The 17586-nt window shown below is 43.3% G+C and overlaps 1 protein-coding gene across 13 annotated transcripts in view; it reads left to right on the top strand.

The window, feature by feature from the left end:
* The window catches only part of tango2 (transport and golgi organization 2 homolog (Drosophila)), a 281648-nt gene that overhangs the window by 133405 nt on the left and 130657 nt on the right, over positions 1-17586 (top strand). The window contains exon 3 of one of the 13 annotated variants that reach the window (XM_063074121.1): positions 5393-5531. The exons of 11 other annotated variants lie outside the window; for them this stretch is intronic. The gene's annotated coding sequence lies outside the window, so the exon portion shown is untranslated. Of the gene's footprint in view, positions 1-2395; positions 2532-5392; positions 5532-17586 lie in introns of those variants that run through there. One more of the 13 variants, XM_063074124.1, reaches the window with a different exon arrangement.

Below are 17586 nucleotides of genomic sequence, written 5' to 3'. Positions count from 1 at the left end.
AGAAAGTGAGCCAGTTGTAATGCATTTCAGTACTAAGTTCAGAAGGCTGCATTGTGCCCATATGGACGATGAGGTGGTCTATCTCCGCTTGCATTAGGCCTTTTTTTGTACAATTGGAGAGCAAATTAAAGGTACATGTAGTAGCAAGCCTGAGGGATGTCCCAGGGGACTGAATGCATCATTTGCCTGCTGTTTGCTGCACCTATCTATCAGCAATTCAAGTATGTTTGTATATTAATACTTTCCCCTTTAATAGGAGCCCTTTCTGATTTTCCAACTTCGCATTTGTTCAAGTTGTACTACATCTGCTACAATACACACAATGTGCTGGAGGAGCTCAGCAGGTTGGGTAGCATCTAGAGAGAGGAATAAACAGTTAGTATTTTGGGCCGATGAATGGCCTGATGAAGGGTCTCGGCCCAAAACATTGACTGTTTACAAAACATAGAAAACCTACAGCAGAATACAGGCCCTTCAGCCCACAAAGCTGTGCTGAAAATGTCCCTACCTTAGAAATTACTAGGGTTACCCGTAGCCCTCTTTTTTGCTAAGCTCCATGTACCTATCCGAAAGGTTCTTAAAAGACCCTATCGTATCCACCTCCACTACCGTTGCCGACAGCCCATTCCATGCACTCACCACCCTCTGCGTAAAAAAACTTACCCGACATCTCCTCTGTACCTACTCCCCAGCATCTTAAAACTGTGCCCTCTTGTGGCAGCCATTTCAGCCCTGGGAAAAAGCCTCTGACTATCCGCACAATCAATGCCTCTCATCATCTTATACACCTCTATCAGGTCACTTCTCATCCTTCTCCGCTCCAAGGAGAAAAGACCGAGTTCACTCATCCTGTTTTCATAAGATATGCTCCCCAATCCAGGCAACATCCTTGTAAACCTCCTCTGCACCTTTCTATGGTTTCCACATCCTTCCTGTAATGAGGCGACCAGAAGCAAGCATAGTACTCCAAGTGTGGTCTGACCAGGGTCCCTTATAGCTGCAACATTACCTCTCGGCTTCTAAATTCAATTCCACGATTGATGAAGGCCAGTACGCCATACGCCTTCTTAACCACAGAGTCAACTTGTGCCTCTGCTTTGAGTGTCCTATGGATTCGGACCCCAAGATCCCTCTGATTCTCCACACTGCCAAGAGTCTTACCATTAATACTATATTCTGCCATCATATTTGACCTACCAAAATGAACCAATTCACACTTATCTGGGTTGAACTCCAGCTGCCACTTCTCAGCCCAGTTTTGCTCCCATGCCTAGATGCTGCCTGACCTGCTGAGCTCCTCCAGCACATTGTATTGTCTGGATTTCCAGTGTCTACCGTACCTCTTGTGTCTATGGTATTCTGCATCTGCCACATTTTTTGCTCACTTTCTTAATCTTGCCAAGTCACCTTGAAATCTCTTTCTCTCCCCACAGTGCACAATCCCAGTTTTGTTTAATTTTTAAAAACTGCAAAATCAATAAATACAAGAGATTCTGCAAATACTGGAAGCAGTGGGGCCCAGGTCTGAGGCAAAGAACGACCCAAGGTTCGGATGATTTAAGCACCGGGCCAAATTGAAAGAGTGAGGGGGTGAGGGTGTCAGGGCTAGAGGCCTCGATTCAGCTTGCTGCTTCACGAGGTTTACTCGTCTCTGCACTGAACTGAGGCTGTGGCCTGCAACTAATGAATCAGCTGCAGTGATAACTGGCTTCATGGCTATGGACTCACGTTTTAGAACTTCAGTTGTTTGTACAATTTTTTTTCCCCTGCACATTAGGTATTTGACAGTCTTTTTTAAAAAATGGATTCTGTTGTTTTTTCTTTGTGGCTGCTGGTAATGAAACGAATCTCTCAGTTGTATATACTGTACATGATTGGCATCTGTCTTGAAGGACAATAAGTGATGATGATCTTCATCACAAGTCTGGGTGGAAGGTATGGAAATCCTGAGATGCCCAATTGTTAAGATCCCCCTCTCGTCTTCACCAGTGTAGTCCAAAGGAAAGTTTATGAAGCGATACGTTTGGCACCAGCTTGGCTGCAGGAACTGCTGGAAGGATGTTCAATAATGTCCAACTGCCTTAGGGGCTCCACTCTGGATTTGCTGTCTGGATTTACTCCCATAGGCTTTGTCAAGGCAATGAGGCTATTTACCCATAGCTGGAGATCTGATGCATGAGCACCAGGATATGTCCACACACTGGTGGGCCTGCATGCTAAGTGTGCAGGGGCCAGACTTCCTCCCCATCCTCTGTAGTTCAGCCTGAGTCCGAAAGGAGTTCAGTTTCTGTGTGTCGCCAGTGAGGAGACACTACATGTGGCTTGCTGTTGGAGAGGCTATGTACTGGCAGGAAAAGACTTGCACATTAAGCTCTCTTTTTCGCAGGACTGATAATAAATGTACTTTGAACTTTGAAATCTTGGACAGCACACACAAACTTGATGAACAGCATCTATTGAGGTGAATAAACAGTTGCCGTCTTGGGCTTGAGACCCTTCATCAGAACTGGAAGGGAGGAGACAGAAGGCAGGTAAGAAAGTGGGGGAAGGAAGCGGGGAGGTGATAGGTAACACCATGTAAGGGGGAAGGTAGGTATGTGGGGGAGGAAGGAATGAAATAAGAAACTGGGTAGAGATGGGTGGAAGAGGTAAGGGATTGAAGAAGGAGGAATATGACAGGAGAGGATAATGGGCCTTTGAAGAAAGGTGATGTATTAGAATCTGTTGTCCCATTTTGAGATTATCAGTATGGTCCCATTTTCTACCACCTGGTCTTGAGCACTGTATTGCTATGCCATTTCAAGTGCCCATCTCAATATGTACTCTAAATGCTATGAGAAGGCTGTCTCTAACATCCATGTGCAATGTATTTTAGATTTCAACTGCCCCCTGGAAGTATTCTGATGATATTCTCCTCAAAAGTCTTCAGTTAACATTTATCATAGCACCTGGTTTCCTCCTTGGAAAATTCATTCAGACTTTATTCTCATAATGCCCATCAACTTTCCCTGTGCTTCCTCTAACTTGCCTCTATCTACACTGAGGGATAGCTTCAGGTCACAATTAACTTATCAACGTGTGGTAAGAAGCTGAATAATTCAGTGGAAAAAGATCAAATCTGGGTTTCTGGAACTGTGAGGCATCAGTACTGACTGCTCTACTGCAGTGCTGGCCCTTTTGCTAAGTAATTGATATTTGTGGTCTGTATCCTTACTACCAATGTACTGTAAACCGATTGAGACCAGAAGACATAGGAGCAGAATTAGACCATTCGGCCCATCAAGTCTATTTTGCCATTCAGTCATGGCTGATTTATTATCCCTCTCAACCCCATTCTTCTGCTTTCTCCACGTAACCTTTGACACCCTTTCTGATGAAGAACATATCAACTTCCACTTGAAATATGTATAATCTAAAAACTTGGCCTCCACAGCTGTCTGTGGCAATTAATTCCACAGATTCTCCACCAACTGGCTATAGAAATTCCTTATCATCTCTGTTCTAAAAGGGACATTGTAGGAGCCATGTATCTGTTCTCTATCTGCTTTGTATTCTGTGTTGGACGTTTATTATGGTAACTGGTCACATGAGTGGGGACGCAGTAAAAGCGAGCAGAATAAGTTACGTATTCTTGCTTATTTCATGGCAGTTTGTAGCTTGGGACCAGCGGAGGTCACATCTTTGCTGACCACTAAATATTATTGTGATAGCACTCAATAATGCTTAATTGTATCTTTGCTAATTGCCAATAAAGGATTTGACTCTTTGAAACAATCATTCATTGAAGTTGAGGGGGCGTCATGCGAGTATAACAACCCCATGGTGGTCACAGGCTAGTGGCAATTGTTTTGTTTTGATTTTGAACTAGTTTTGCTGCTACAGATGTTCGTCTGTTCTGAGGCTGTGCTCTCTAGTCCTAGGCACTCCCACTATTGAAATGTGTTTTCCATGTCCATTTTGTATTTGCCTTTCAATGTTCGATAGATTTCAATGAGATCTGCCCTTCATTCTTCTAAATAAGTTAGGACAGGCATTCCCATCCTGGGATTCACGGACCCCTTGTTTAATGGTAAGACTCCCATGACATAAAAAAAGGTTGGGAACCCTTGATTTAGAAGATTTCCATGTGTGTAGTCAGTTGAATTATTGATAAAATAGATCAGAATGCCAGGGCTAAGTGCAAAGTTCAAAGAAAATTTATTGTCAAAGTATATATATGTCACCATATACAAGTCTGAGATTTGTTCTCCTGCAGGCATACTCAATAGGACAGGTGCCTACCTGTGGTTACTGGAATTATTGAGGTGTTCTTCCTTTTCTTCCTGACATTGATCATTTTCCATGTTGGTGAACAATCTGTACACCAGGAACTCCTTATTGATCCTGAGCATGGTTTCACAAATGATGTCTGTAGTTATGACGACTCATGGGATTCAAAGGGCTCTCGCTTCTGTCAGCCTGCAGTGCCAGAGTCAGATCATGTGGCCGAAGCAGCTGCCTCCCTCTTGCTGTTAGGTTGAACGTTGGAAACGATTTCTCAGAGCTCATCGTCAAGTGAATGAGTCAGGCAAATTGTCCACAAAGTTGCAGTGAAAACAGAGAGCATGTCAGTCTAGTTTCATTTCTCCTCTTGTAGCCTTTCAAATAATAAATCACTCTGGCAGCTGGTCCTTAGCTCATGGATCATGAACACAGTGTTTAATTTTATTGCAGTTAAATGTAGAGATATGTAGTTAGGACCCCTCCAGGATGCCTTTCTGCTTCACTGTGCCAGCATCAGTCAAAGTGACATGAACATGCCTCTAAGTATGTGTGTGCCAGGCAGCCACTGCTTTGTACTGGTTTCACACAAACACTGTGCCCGTTGCAGTTCTCAGTCCAATATCTCCTTTGGGTAGAGTTGGGACTTTGGCCCATCATGTTGTGCTAACCTTCTAACCTAATCTAAGATCAATCAATCAATCTAACCCTTCCATCCTACATCAAAGATCAAAGTAAATTTTATTATCAAAGTACATATACGTCACCATATACAACCCTGAGATTCACTTTCTTGCAGGCATCCTCAGCAAATCTAGAGATTAGTAACTATAACAGGATCAATGGATGATCAACCAGAGTACAAAAGACAACAAGCTATACAAATGCAAATATACATAAACGGCAATGTAATGCCCTGGTAAAGATTTTACTGCTAATGTTGTAAGGTATTTCATGTAATGGTTTCTCTGTCGAAGCAGTGTGTTCTACTGGCAGTGTTTGGTTAAAGATAAGGATGCTTAGGAATGTTGTGTCATCCAGTCAGGAGGGTGGAACTGGGAGAAGGTTTGAGAGAATGCTGGGGTGAGGTTTTGTGATGGACACTGAGGTGAGTCGAAATCTTTTTTGGCAGGAGATGGAGAGAGAAGAAGCTTGAGAGAACCGGCCATAGGATTTGATCTGGTGGGAATGCCAAGAGGGGGAATTCTACTGGGGATTGGCAAATATGAATTGACGCCATCAGTACATCAGACACATCGACTTTTGCAAGAGTTGAGTTCCAACCTATGCATATTTAACTGTTTAACTCTCATGGGCCCTTTTTGTTTTTTTTTCTTTAATAACTCTTTGGTTAAGTTAACATTCAATAAATATACTTTCTTTATAATTGTATGTAGTGTACGATCTGTTATTCCTTGCCAATGGGCGATTGTCGGGGGTAGTAAATCACACAATATTCACACAAACCAGGGTTTCGGTGGTTCAGACATCCCAATCTCCCGGGTTTGGTGGGACTAAAGTCATATAAACTCTAGAGTCTCAGTTCCACCCTGAGAAAGGTGGTTTTCTCTCCGTGGAGTAAAGTGGCTGGTAGCAAGGAGCTAACGAGCCACCTTTCTTTACGATGCCCAGTAAAAAGGGGTTTCAGCAATAAATAAATAAATAAAATCAGAAAGTTCAAAGTAAAATTTATTATCAGAGTATGTACATGTCACCACATAAGCCATGAGATTCTTTTGCTGGGAAGAGCATGAAATAACAAGAATAAGAGTCCTTAAAGTGAGATCATAGGTTGTAGGAACATCTCAAAAGATGAGTGTAGTTGTCCATCTTCGTTCAAGAGCCTGATGGTTAAGGAGTAGTAACTGTTCTTGAACCTGATGGTGTGAGTCCTGAGGCTCCTGTACCTTCTACCTGATGGCAGCAGCGAGAAAACAGCATGGTCTGAGTAGTGGTGATCTCTGATGATGGGTGCTGCTTTCCCATGACATCATTTCATGCAGATGTGCTCAATGGTTGAGAGGACTTTATCTGTGATGTACTGTGCCAAATCCACTACCTTTCGTAGGATTTTCCGTTCAAAAGCTTAGTGTTTCCATACCAGCTTGTGATGCAGCCAGTCAATACTCTCTCCACTACACATCTACAGAGGTTTGTCAAAGTTTTAGAAGTCATGTCAAATCTCCGCAGACTTCAAAGGAAGGAGAGGCAGTGCAGTGCTTTTTTTGCAATTGCACTTATGTGCTGGGTCCAGAACAGATCCCCTGACATAGCTACACCCAGGAATTTAAAGTTGCTAACCCTCCACCTCTGATCCTCCGATGAGGACTGGCTCATGGACCTCCAGTTTCCTTCTCCTGAAGTCTGCAATCAGTTCCATTGTCTTGCTAACGTTGAGTGAGAGGTGCCTATCTAACAATGAACCTATCTAAGAGTCTCTTAAATGCCCCTTATGTATCTGCCTCTACAATCACTCATGGCAGGGTGTTCTATGCACCTACCACTCTCTCTGTAGTTGGCCTGTGGTGCAGTTTATCTGCCCTGGACTTCGCAGCGAGTGGTCCTGGGTTCAAATACAGGCGACTCCTTGCACCTGTCCTGGGTTGAGCGATGAGCTAGCAACTTGGCCTCTTTTTTTAAAAAAACAGACAAATGCTAAAGAAACGACAAGATTGCTGTCCATTGCACCACAAGGCGTGGAGAGAAACAGCACACATCACTCTCTGTGTAAAAAAAAAAAAAAAAAATACAACCTACCTCTGATATTCGCAAACATGAGGAAATCTGCAGATGCTGGAAATTCAAGCAACACACACAAAATCCTGGTGGAACGCAGCAAGCCAGGCAGCATCTATAGGAAGAAGTACAGGTAGGAACGGGAAGTGCGAGGTGTGGGAACTATGAGGTTGGTGGCAGTGGATGGGAGATCCCCAGAGCTGATAAGGTTGGTGATGGTGTGGGAGACAGTGGCCTGGTGCTCCTTAGTGGGGTCATGATCGAGGGGTAAATAAGAGGAGGTATCAGTGAGTTGTCACTGTGCCTCGGCAAGTTAGAAGTCAGTACGCCAGACTACAACAGCACCCCCCTTATCAGCGAGTTTTATAGTAAGGTTAGGATTGGTGCAGAGGGAGTGGAGAGCAGAGCATTTGGAAGGAGTAAGGTTGGAATTGGAACAAGGTGTGGTGAAGTGGAGACGGTTGATGTCCCATCGGCAGTTGGCAATAAAGAGATCCAGAGCAGGCAGAAGACCAAATTTCTTCCTATACTTCTTCCTATAGATGCTGCCTGGCCTGCTGCGTTCCACCAGCATTTTGTGTGTGTTGCTAGTTCTGATATTCTCTCTATACTTTTCTCTAGTCACCTTAAAATTATGCCCCCTGCATTAGCTGTTTCCATTCCGGGAAAAAGTCTATGTTTGTCCAGTGGATCTATACCTCTTAGCTATCAAGTCACCTCTCGTTCTCTTTTATTGCAAGGAGAAAAGCCCGAGCACACTCAACTTATCCTCATTTGGGACAGCACAGTTAGCATAACACTTTGCAGTACCAGCAACCTGGGTTCAATTCCCACCACAGTCTCATTGGAGATTGTACATTCTACCCATGGATTTCCTCCGTGTGCTCCAGTTTCCTTCCACAGTACAAAGATCTACCAGTTGGTAGACTGATTGATTATTGTAAATTGTCCCATGATTCCGCTGGTGCTGGGTTAGGGTTTGCCAGCTGGTGAGGCTCGAAGAGCCGGAAAGGCCTGTTCCACGCTGTATCTCAATAAATAAAAAGACGTGCGCTCTAGTCCAGGCAGCATCCTGTTAGATCTCCTCTGCACCTTTTCGAAAGCTTCCGCAACCTTCATATAACGAAGCAACCACTGAGTATATAGTGTTGTATCTCTACCCTGTTGACAGAGCTGTTGGTGGATTCATCTCTACCCTGATGTCGGAACTTGCCTTTGGTTTGATAATAGTGGCAGGTCCACAATCAAGTAACAGGAATGGATCCAAATGCTGCAGGAGACTCTCTACCAAGTATATCAATTCTGAAGCAAGTTAAAGTGTGCTTGCTCTTCCTTCTACCTCAAAAACTTCTGTGTCAATAGAAAGCACAACCCCAGAAGGTATTGGGCTCAATTTAGAGCTGACAATCTTGTTAGATACACAGAAGTGGCTGTGTTTAGGATGAAACATCAATCCAGTGGTTTCTGTCCTTTCTGGATACAAAAGAGTCCCTTGAAATATAATTAGTTATCCCTGAGAACAAAGTCAGCGGAGAGATACTAAAGCTAGTGGATACAGAAGTGTTTTATTCAACAAAATAAGACACTCTTGGAGGAAGAGGCCTGTTTGATCCAATATTACATGGCATTTCATATGCTGAAGATCAAAGGTAACAGCAGGACAATTTTATAGTTACAATGTATCTACAATGCTTCTTTTGAATTACATGTAGTTTTCGAACACCCACAATCCAAACACCCTAAATAAATTTTAATCCGCATTGTCTGGTTTTCAATCAAGCTCCAGGAAAACTATTGTTCAGGGCTGCGTTTTAAATTTAGTCTACAAATCTGAAGATTGGTTGCTGAAGTTAATATTTGCTATATGCCCTAACAATATTCTGGAGGAGAAGATGACGGCGCGACACAGCGTGCGCAGCTGGCCAGTGAAATGATATCGTATCTGTTAAATAGGGGCCGTGAACAATTCTGATTTGATGGAGACAGACGTGAGAAGCACAGAGGAACATCTGGAGAAATTTCTGAAATGCCTGGTTCGCTACCGCTGCTACTGTGCGATCGAGAATCTCCGGAGGGAAGGCCCCAAAATCCCCGGCTTTGCCTGCTGCTGGCTACCGAGGCTGGGGCCGAAGTGTTCGGCAGAGATGGTGCTCGGTACTCGGTGTTGGAGGGCTGGTCGGAGACTCGAAGTTTTCGGACGACTCAGAGTCGGACTGTGGTCGGGTATGGCAAGGAGAGTTTTTTTCTTCCTTCTCTCGTCTGCGTGAGATGTGGGACTTCCGAGAGACTTAGAACTTTTTTACTGTGCCATGGCCTGTTCTTCATCAAGTTATGGTATTGTTGCACTGTTGTAACTATATGTTATAAATATGTGGTTTTTGTTAGTTTTTCAGTCTTGGTCTGTCCTGTGTTTTCTGCGATATCACACCGGAGGAATATTGTATCATTTCTTAATGCATGCATTACTAAATGACAATAAAAGAGGACTGCGTGTCCTCATAATCTAATCTAATCTAACAATCTGAAAGCATAACTAAGAATTCCGGTGTTCATTACATTCAGTGGGAGCTTGCTATGCACAAAGGTGGCAAACTACATGAGAAAGTTAAAATGTGAAGGGTTAAAGAGATTAGCTTTATTTATCACATGTACATTGGAAATTGAAACATACAGTGAAGTGCATCATTTATGTCATCATTTGTGATCTGCTGGGAACAGCCTGCAAGTGTTGCCACACTTCTGGCACCAATGTAGCATGCCCATAACTCACTAGGCCTAATCCCTTGTTAAGATTTGGTACATGGGAGGCAACCGCACCACCTGGAGGAAACTCAAGCAGTCACAGGGAGAATGTACAAGCTCCTTACAGATGTTACTGGCAATCGAATCCAGATCAGTCATCAATGGCGCTATAAAGTGATTGTTGTAACCGCTACACTGCCATATCACCCTACAGTAATTAACTGTAATCCCTAAGTAGCTGATTGACAGCAAACATTCTGGGACATTTTGTTACCATGAAAGGTACTATATAAGTGCAGGTTTAAAAATAAAGACTGTCTGAGTTTGTTGGAATGATCTCTATAAAGTGAGATCGTAGAGTCCATGGTCAGCAAACAGGAATATGTCTCTTCATGGAGAATGTCAAAATGATGTGCAACAAATAGTCACGTTTCTCTCCATATAGTAAATTCTCTATTCAAAGGGTCATCGTTATTATGTGCCATGTGCTATAATGTACACAATCATGGTCTCATGACCATGATTGTCCTTGGTAAATTTTTCTTTTGAAGTGGTTTGCTACTGCTGCCTTCTGGACAGTGTCTTTACAAGACGGATGACCCCAGCCATTACCAGTAATTCTTCTGAGAGTGTCTACCTGGCATCAGTGGTCGCGTAACCAGGACTTGTAATCTGTACCAGCTGTTCATACGACCATCCACCACCTGCTCCCATGGCTTCCATGACCCTGATCGCGATGGAAAGGGAGGGGCTAAGCAGGTGCTACATCTTGCCCAAGGGTGACCTGCAGGCGAATGGAAGGAAGGAGCACCTTATATCTTGATAGAGACATATCTCCACCCACTACCCAATGGGTAGGGGACATAAAATACGACATCCTGATGGGCAAATGCTATCATAGGCTGCTTTTATTAACTCAATCTTATTTCACTTGCCACTTGTCAGCAAATAATTTACATTAAACATTGGCCTTTCATCTTGTGAAATTTAAATTTAAATTATTAAATTGATTTAACTGGAAATATGGACAAAATAACTTTAAATCAGGACGATTCAACAAGATGTATCCTGCTTTGCTGACCCATCTTCAGCACATGCAAATTCATGGTCAGCTCATGATGATTATGTCACATATCTCCCTACATTCAATTCCTTCCACGTTCTGTAAAGAGTTTCTACGTCCTCTCCATGACTATGTGGGTTTTCCCCCAAGTGCCCAGTTTCCTCCCGTGTTCCAAAGATGTACGGTTTAAGGTTAGTAAGATGTGGATGTGCTGTGTTGGCACTGGAGGCATGGTGGCTTCCAGCATATGTTCTGATCGTTCTGGTTGTTGACATAAGTGACACATTTCACTGCATATTTGGAATGTAGGGACAAATAAAGCTAATCTTTAAGATCTTTTTATTAGATAAAGTGTATTTAAGTCTCCCCATTGGAGGAGTCACAGTGGAGCTTCGGTTAACCAGACTGAACACTTAAAAATAGGCACCATCCATGAAATGGACCACAGGAGCCTGTAGACTGTAGGAGGCTGTTGGAATCTGGAGCAAAGGATAAAATAGAGGAACTCAGCAGGTCAGGCAGCATCTGTAAAGGGAAATGGACAGTGTTCATTTTGGGGTGAGAGCCTTCATCTGGGCCAAAATGCCTGCTACTCGAAACTTTGACTCTGTTTTACTCTTCATACACATTGTCAGATCTGATGAGTATTTCAAATATGTAGGAGTCATGTATCTATTTTTCTGTCTGTGTGTGTTTTCTTTGTGTGGCGCATTTATTATGGGTAATTTGTCACTTGGGTTAGGACGTGGTAGATGTGAAGAGTTACTGCTGGAACTCAGTAATTCTCGATTCCCAGGTTCTCGTAGGACTTCAAGAATGAGTGAGAAGTTTTGATTCTTCATGAAGTTTAAACAAAGGACAAATACTAAGCAAACAAAAGAACGGTGATAAAAAGTAGATGACAGATTAAAGATTGCAAATAAGAGACGATCTGCAGATGCTAGAAATCCAACCAACACACTCAAAATGCTGGATGAACTCAGCAGGCCAGGCAGCATCCATGGAAAAAAGTACAGTCGACGTTTCAGGCCGAAACCCTTCAGCAGGATTGAAGAAAAGAGAAACACCAGGTGGTAGGTGAAACCTGGAGGGGGAGGGATGAAGCAAAGAGCTGGGAAGTCGATTGGTGAAGAGGCAGAAGGCCTTGGAAGAAAGAAAAAGGGGGGAGAAGCACCAAAGGGAAGCAATGGGCAGGCAAGGAGATAAGGTGAGAGAGGGAAAAGGGGATGGGAAATGGTGAAGGGGAGGTGAGAAGTTTGAGAAATCGATGTTTATGCCATCAGGTTGGAGGCTACCCAAACGGAATATAAGGTGTTGCTCCTTCAACTATGTGTGGCCTCATCAAACAGTGGAAGAGGCCATGATTGGACATATTGGAATGGGAAGTGGAATTAAAATAGGTGGCCACTGAGAGATCCCACTTATTCTGGTGGACAAGGTGAAGTATCACTTCCCTCCCCACTGATCTCCCTCTTGACACTTATCCTTGTAAGCGGAACACGTGCTACACTTGCCCCTACACATCTTCCCCCACTACCATTCAGGGCCCTAAGCAGTTCTTCCAGGTGAGGCGACAAAACATCAACTGTTATCTTTTCCATAGATGCTGCCTGGCCTGCTGAGAACCTCCAGTATTTCATGTGTGTTGTTTGGATTTCCAGCATCTGCAGCAATTCTCTCATTTTACATACTGTGAAAAGGACATTTTTTTGTTGACTACTTGGCTTAGTAACATTTAAGAACACATAGTTACCTTGATAATGCTAATGCTTAAGTTTGTTTGAATATGCTTAAACTGATGATTTTGCTATATTGCTAGATTAAGTTTTATTTTTTTAATCATTACAGTATTGTTCTTTGCTGGTTTATTAAAGGATCAAACGTACTTTCTTCAACTTAGAACTTCGCTATTTGTCAAATATAAAGTGTCAACTGTATGTTTAGTCTGAGCAGTTTTGGTTTGTTTTAAATTAACTGCTACATGTAGTTTCTATATTTTTTATTTGTAACATCTTCAGGTTTTTTTAACTTTTGTTGAATAAACAGCTGTTTCATTCTGTGGTGAAAGGGCCACAGAGAAGTTGTATTGGACATTCACAGAATCATCACTGGAATTCCCCTGGAGCATCCAGGTTCCATAACGCCATAAGATAACGGAGCAAAAATTAAGCCATTTGGTCCATTGAGTCTACTCCGCCATTGACAACTGCTTTTTTTAAACTCCATTTTCCCCCTTCCTACCTGTAACCCTTCACCCTCTTACCAATCATAGATTTATCTATCTCTGCCTTAATACACCCAGTTACTTGGCCTCCAAAGCCCTCTGTGACAATGAATTCCACAGATTCCCCACTCTGTGGCTGAAGAAATTCATCCGTTTATTCTGAGGCTGTGGCCTTGGATTCTAGTCTCTCTACTAATAGAAACATCTTTTCAAGGGTGGCATAGTGGTTAGCACGACGCTTTACAGTACGGGTGAACCGTGTTCAATTCCTGCCACTGCTGTCTGTAAGGAGTTTGTACGTTTTGTACATTCTCCCTGTGACCGTGTGGGTTTCCTGCAGGTTCTTTGGTTTCCTCCGACAGTCCAAAGATGTCCCCATTGGTAGGTTAATTGGTCATTGTAAATTGTCCCACGTTTAGGTTAGGATTAAGTTGGGGGATTGAAATGCTGGAAGGGCCTACTCCGCACTGTTTCTCAATAAATATATGAAATTAATATCCGCTCTTTTAGTATCCTCTTGGTTTCAGTGAGTTCTATATGCAACCTCCATCTCCTCTTCCTGCAGTCCATTGAGTTTAGACCCAGAGATGTCAAATGCTCCTCATTTATTAAGCTTTACAATTTTGTGAAACTCCTCTGGACTCTCTCTAGGTGCTTGACATGGGGCCCAAAATTGCTCACAATATTCCAAACACAGTCTAACCAACACCTTATAAAACCTCAGTAGTACAACTTGCTTTTATATTCTAGTCCTTTTCCATCAAATGAGCAGGGTCAATAAGAAATAGAGGATTAAAGTATGTGCTGTCCAGGCTGAAAATGGAAATGGTGCTAGTCACAGGAACATTTAATCAATATGCTGGTGAACTTGTGCCATCTGGCTTCTTCACTATCCTGTAGCTTAATGGAATCAAATACAATAGGAGCAACCTCAATACTGCTAACAATAGCAATAAAACAAATCGCTGCAGTACTCTTGACAGGAAAATCCCTAGGGTGGTGCTCTTGAATCCGGTGAGAAGACGCTTCTCTACCTGTCAAGTGAAATTACAAGATAGCAGATTTCTGAGCTGGGTTATTCTTCGTCCTGTTCCACTGTTTATACCAACACTATTTAAATAGGCTCCTGTACCTCCCTCTGCAACTTCCTCACTGAAAGACGATGATCTGTATGGATGGAAAATAGCAACTCTACTTCGCTGGTAATCATCACTGGCACGCCTCAGGGTTGTCTGCTTAGCCCACTGCTCTACTCTCTCTACACCCATGACTGTTTGGCCAGGCACAGCCCAACTGCCATCTATAAATTTGCTGACGACACAACTATTGTTGGCTGAATTTCAGTTGGTAACGAGTAGGCACACAGGAATGAGATAGATCAGCTGGTTGAGTGGCGTTGCAGTAACAACCTTGCATTCAGTGTCAGTAAGACCAAAGTATTGACTGTGGACTTCAGAAAGGGTAAGATGAGAGAGCACACACCAGTCCTCATAGAGGGATCAGAAGTGGAAAGGGTGAGCAATTTCAAGTTCCTGGGTGTTAACATCTCTGAGGATGTATCCTGGGCCCAACATATCAATGCAATTACAAAGAAAGTAAGAGAGTGACTATATTTCATTAGTTTCAGGTTTGGTATGTCACCAAAGACACAAATTTCTACAGAGGTACTGTGGAGAACATTCTGACTGGCTGCATCACTGTGGTACTATGGGGGGGGGGGTAGGGGGGCAATGCACAGGATTGAAATAAGCTGCAGAAATTTGTGAGCTCCATCATGTGCACTAGCTTCCATAGTATCCAAGACAGCTTCAAGGAGCAGTGCCTCAAAAAGGCGGCATCCATCATTAAGGATCCCCATCACTCTGGTTATGCTTTGGTCTCACTGCTACCAGCAGGGAGGAGATACAGGAGCCTGAAAGCATACACTCAACAATTCAGAAACAGCTTCATCCCCTCTGCCATCAGATTTCAAAGGTACATTATTATCGAAGTATACAACTCTGAAATTCTCCTCCTCCAGGTAGCCATGAAACAAAGAAAGAAAAGAAAGGCAGCATGATCATCAACCCCCACATCCCTGGGTAACATTCTCTGGGCACAGAAGCAGGCTCTCCCCTCTCTGGTACAGGGCGATTAAAAGACAGGCAGCCGGTGCTCAACTTCCGCATTCACCTTGATGATTCAATCTCCCTCGTCATTTCAATAGGTGAAATAATCAAACTTTGGCTTGCGCTCCAGCCCGCAGCCTGCCTGCCACGAGGTTTGCATACACTGCCTCTGTCTCCCAGATTTTTCTCGGAAACTGCAGAGCACTGAGGCACCTAAACAATCTCCAAATTTCCACATTCATCTTGATGGGTCCGTCTCCCTTGTCGCTTTAATCAGCAAACAATTGAAGCTGTGATCAGCACAATGGAGTTGAACCTCGGCTGGCGCCCGTCTTGCAGCCTGCCCACTGTGAGGTTCGCTCGCATTGCCTCTAGCTTCCAGAATCCTCTGAGTCTGCAGTGCTGGAACACCCAAGTGATCTCCAAACTATATCACAGGCTCCAACATTTCAAGAATCACATCCAAAATGACAAACATTCATAAAAAGACATAAAAGAAGTGAAATATATGGTTTCATGATCTATTCGGAAGATGCCAACCAAAGGAGTGTTGTGCACAGGAGCCATCTTGACCGGATGAAGAATGGACATTGAACTCAAACATTATCTCACTACTGTTTCTTTTTGCTCTTTTCGCATTTCTTATTTAACTTTTTAAAAATATATATGTATTACAGTTTTTATTACATTGTATTACAATGTACTGCTGCAGCATAAAACCAAATTTCACAACATATGCCAGTGATATCAAACGTGATACTGATTCTGAAAATTTATTAACTGTTCCTTCTCATTAGTTTGGGGTGTGGGATTTTCTATTCCAGTGTCACCACACATTCCAGTGCCAGCATAACATGCCCACAATGCTCAGCAGAACAACACAGAACACAACAAGCAACAAAACAGCAGTACAGGTTTCCCCCGCCATTCCAAGGTAGAGCATTCCAATGAAACAGTTTGTAAGCCGAAATGTCGTAAAGCGAAGAAGCAATTACCATTTATTTATATGGGAAAATTTTGTGAGCGTTCGCAGACCCAAAAATAACCTACCAAATCATGCCAAATAACACATAAAACCTAAAATAACAGGAATATATAGTAAAAGCAGGAATGATATGATAAATACACAGCCTATATAAAGTAGAAATACTTTTCCACAATCATTACTGCACTGTTCTCCGGAGCGAAAATCTCACGCAAGCGCCGTCGGCAGAAAATCTCACGCAAGTGCTGTTGGCAAAAACACGGCGCAAGCGCTCTCCAGTAACCTTTAAGCTATGAAGCTGCCAAATCATACCAAATAACATAAAAATACACAGCCGATATAAAGTAGAAATAATGTATGTACAGTGTAGTATCACTTACCGGAATTGGTTCAGCACCGAGCGCACTGATGGTGTGTTAGACTGAGTTGTCGCAGGTTGGGTGGTGCAGTGGCCCCCACCCTCCAGGCCGCCAACTGATACATTGCTGCGAGGCACGCAGGGGTCCAGCGGTAGCCAGGAGGCATCCAGCACATCTTTAAGGAAAAAGCCGAAATAAACATGCTAATTAATTAGGTGCTGCCCAGCACGTAAATGTCGGCCCAGATCATTGCCGATTGCATCGCCTCTGATCTGGGCCAACATTTACGTATGGGGCGGCACCTAATTAATTAGCATGTTTATTTGGGGCTTTTTTCTTAAAGATGTGCTGTGTGCCTCCCGGCTACTGCTGCATTCTCCGTGAATCGGTACAGTATCTGTCCGCAGCCTGGGTGTTGGGGTGGTGGGACACAGGGGTGTCATCTCGTTATCTGTTTCCATTAGGGCAGGCAGCTCATCTTCTCTGATAACTGCCTGCCTCGATGTCGAAGGTCGAGGTTCGTCGTCTGCTGTGGCTGATGTGGAAGGCTTACTTGACTGCTGAGCCTCGCACATTTTTCTATCATACAGTTCTTTGTAAGGACTCAAACCATCTTGCAAATATCCCCTAAACCTACGTACCCTTTCAAAATTAAAGTCGTACTTTATCATTGCAGCGAAAATCTCACGCAGTTGCTTCACGTTCAGTTCCTGGACGACTTCACTTTTGCTACTGCATTCGGTTTTGATTGTTATCCTTTCTTCTTCCAATTGCATCAGCTCTTCATCTATCAGTTCTTGGTCAAGGGATGCCAAAACCTCTTCAACATCATCTTCGTCAGCTTCCACAAGCCAAACTCACTTTGTCCTTGCTTCGTTCACCGCGATCAAAACGCTTAATTATGTCTAGTTTTACGCTAAGTGTAACACCCTTACGAGCTCTTTTAGGCTTTTCCGATACCATAGAACTCACCTTACAAACGGCTGCTCACAGGCACGTGTTAAAGCAATGCCGGCGAGAATGCCGTTCCGAATCCGGGGAGAGCAGCTGCTTGGGGTGCGTGCTGCCTTTTATCGTGCGCTGATTTTTTCACGCACTGAATTTTTTAT

Source organism: Mobula hypostoma, chromosome 21 (genome assembly GCF_963921235.1).
Source record: "Mobula hypostoma chromosome 21, sMobHyp1.1, whole genome shotgun sequence".
NCBI classification, from domain to species: domain Eukaryota; kingdom Metazoa; phylum Chordata; class Chondrichthyes; order Myliobatiformes; family Myliobatidae; genus Mobula; species Mobula hypostoma.
This window is presented reverse-complemented; position numbering and strand designations above follow the sequence as displayed.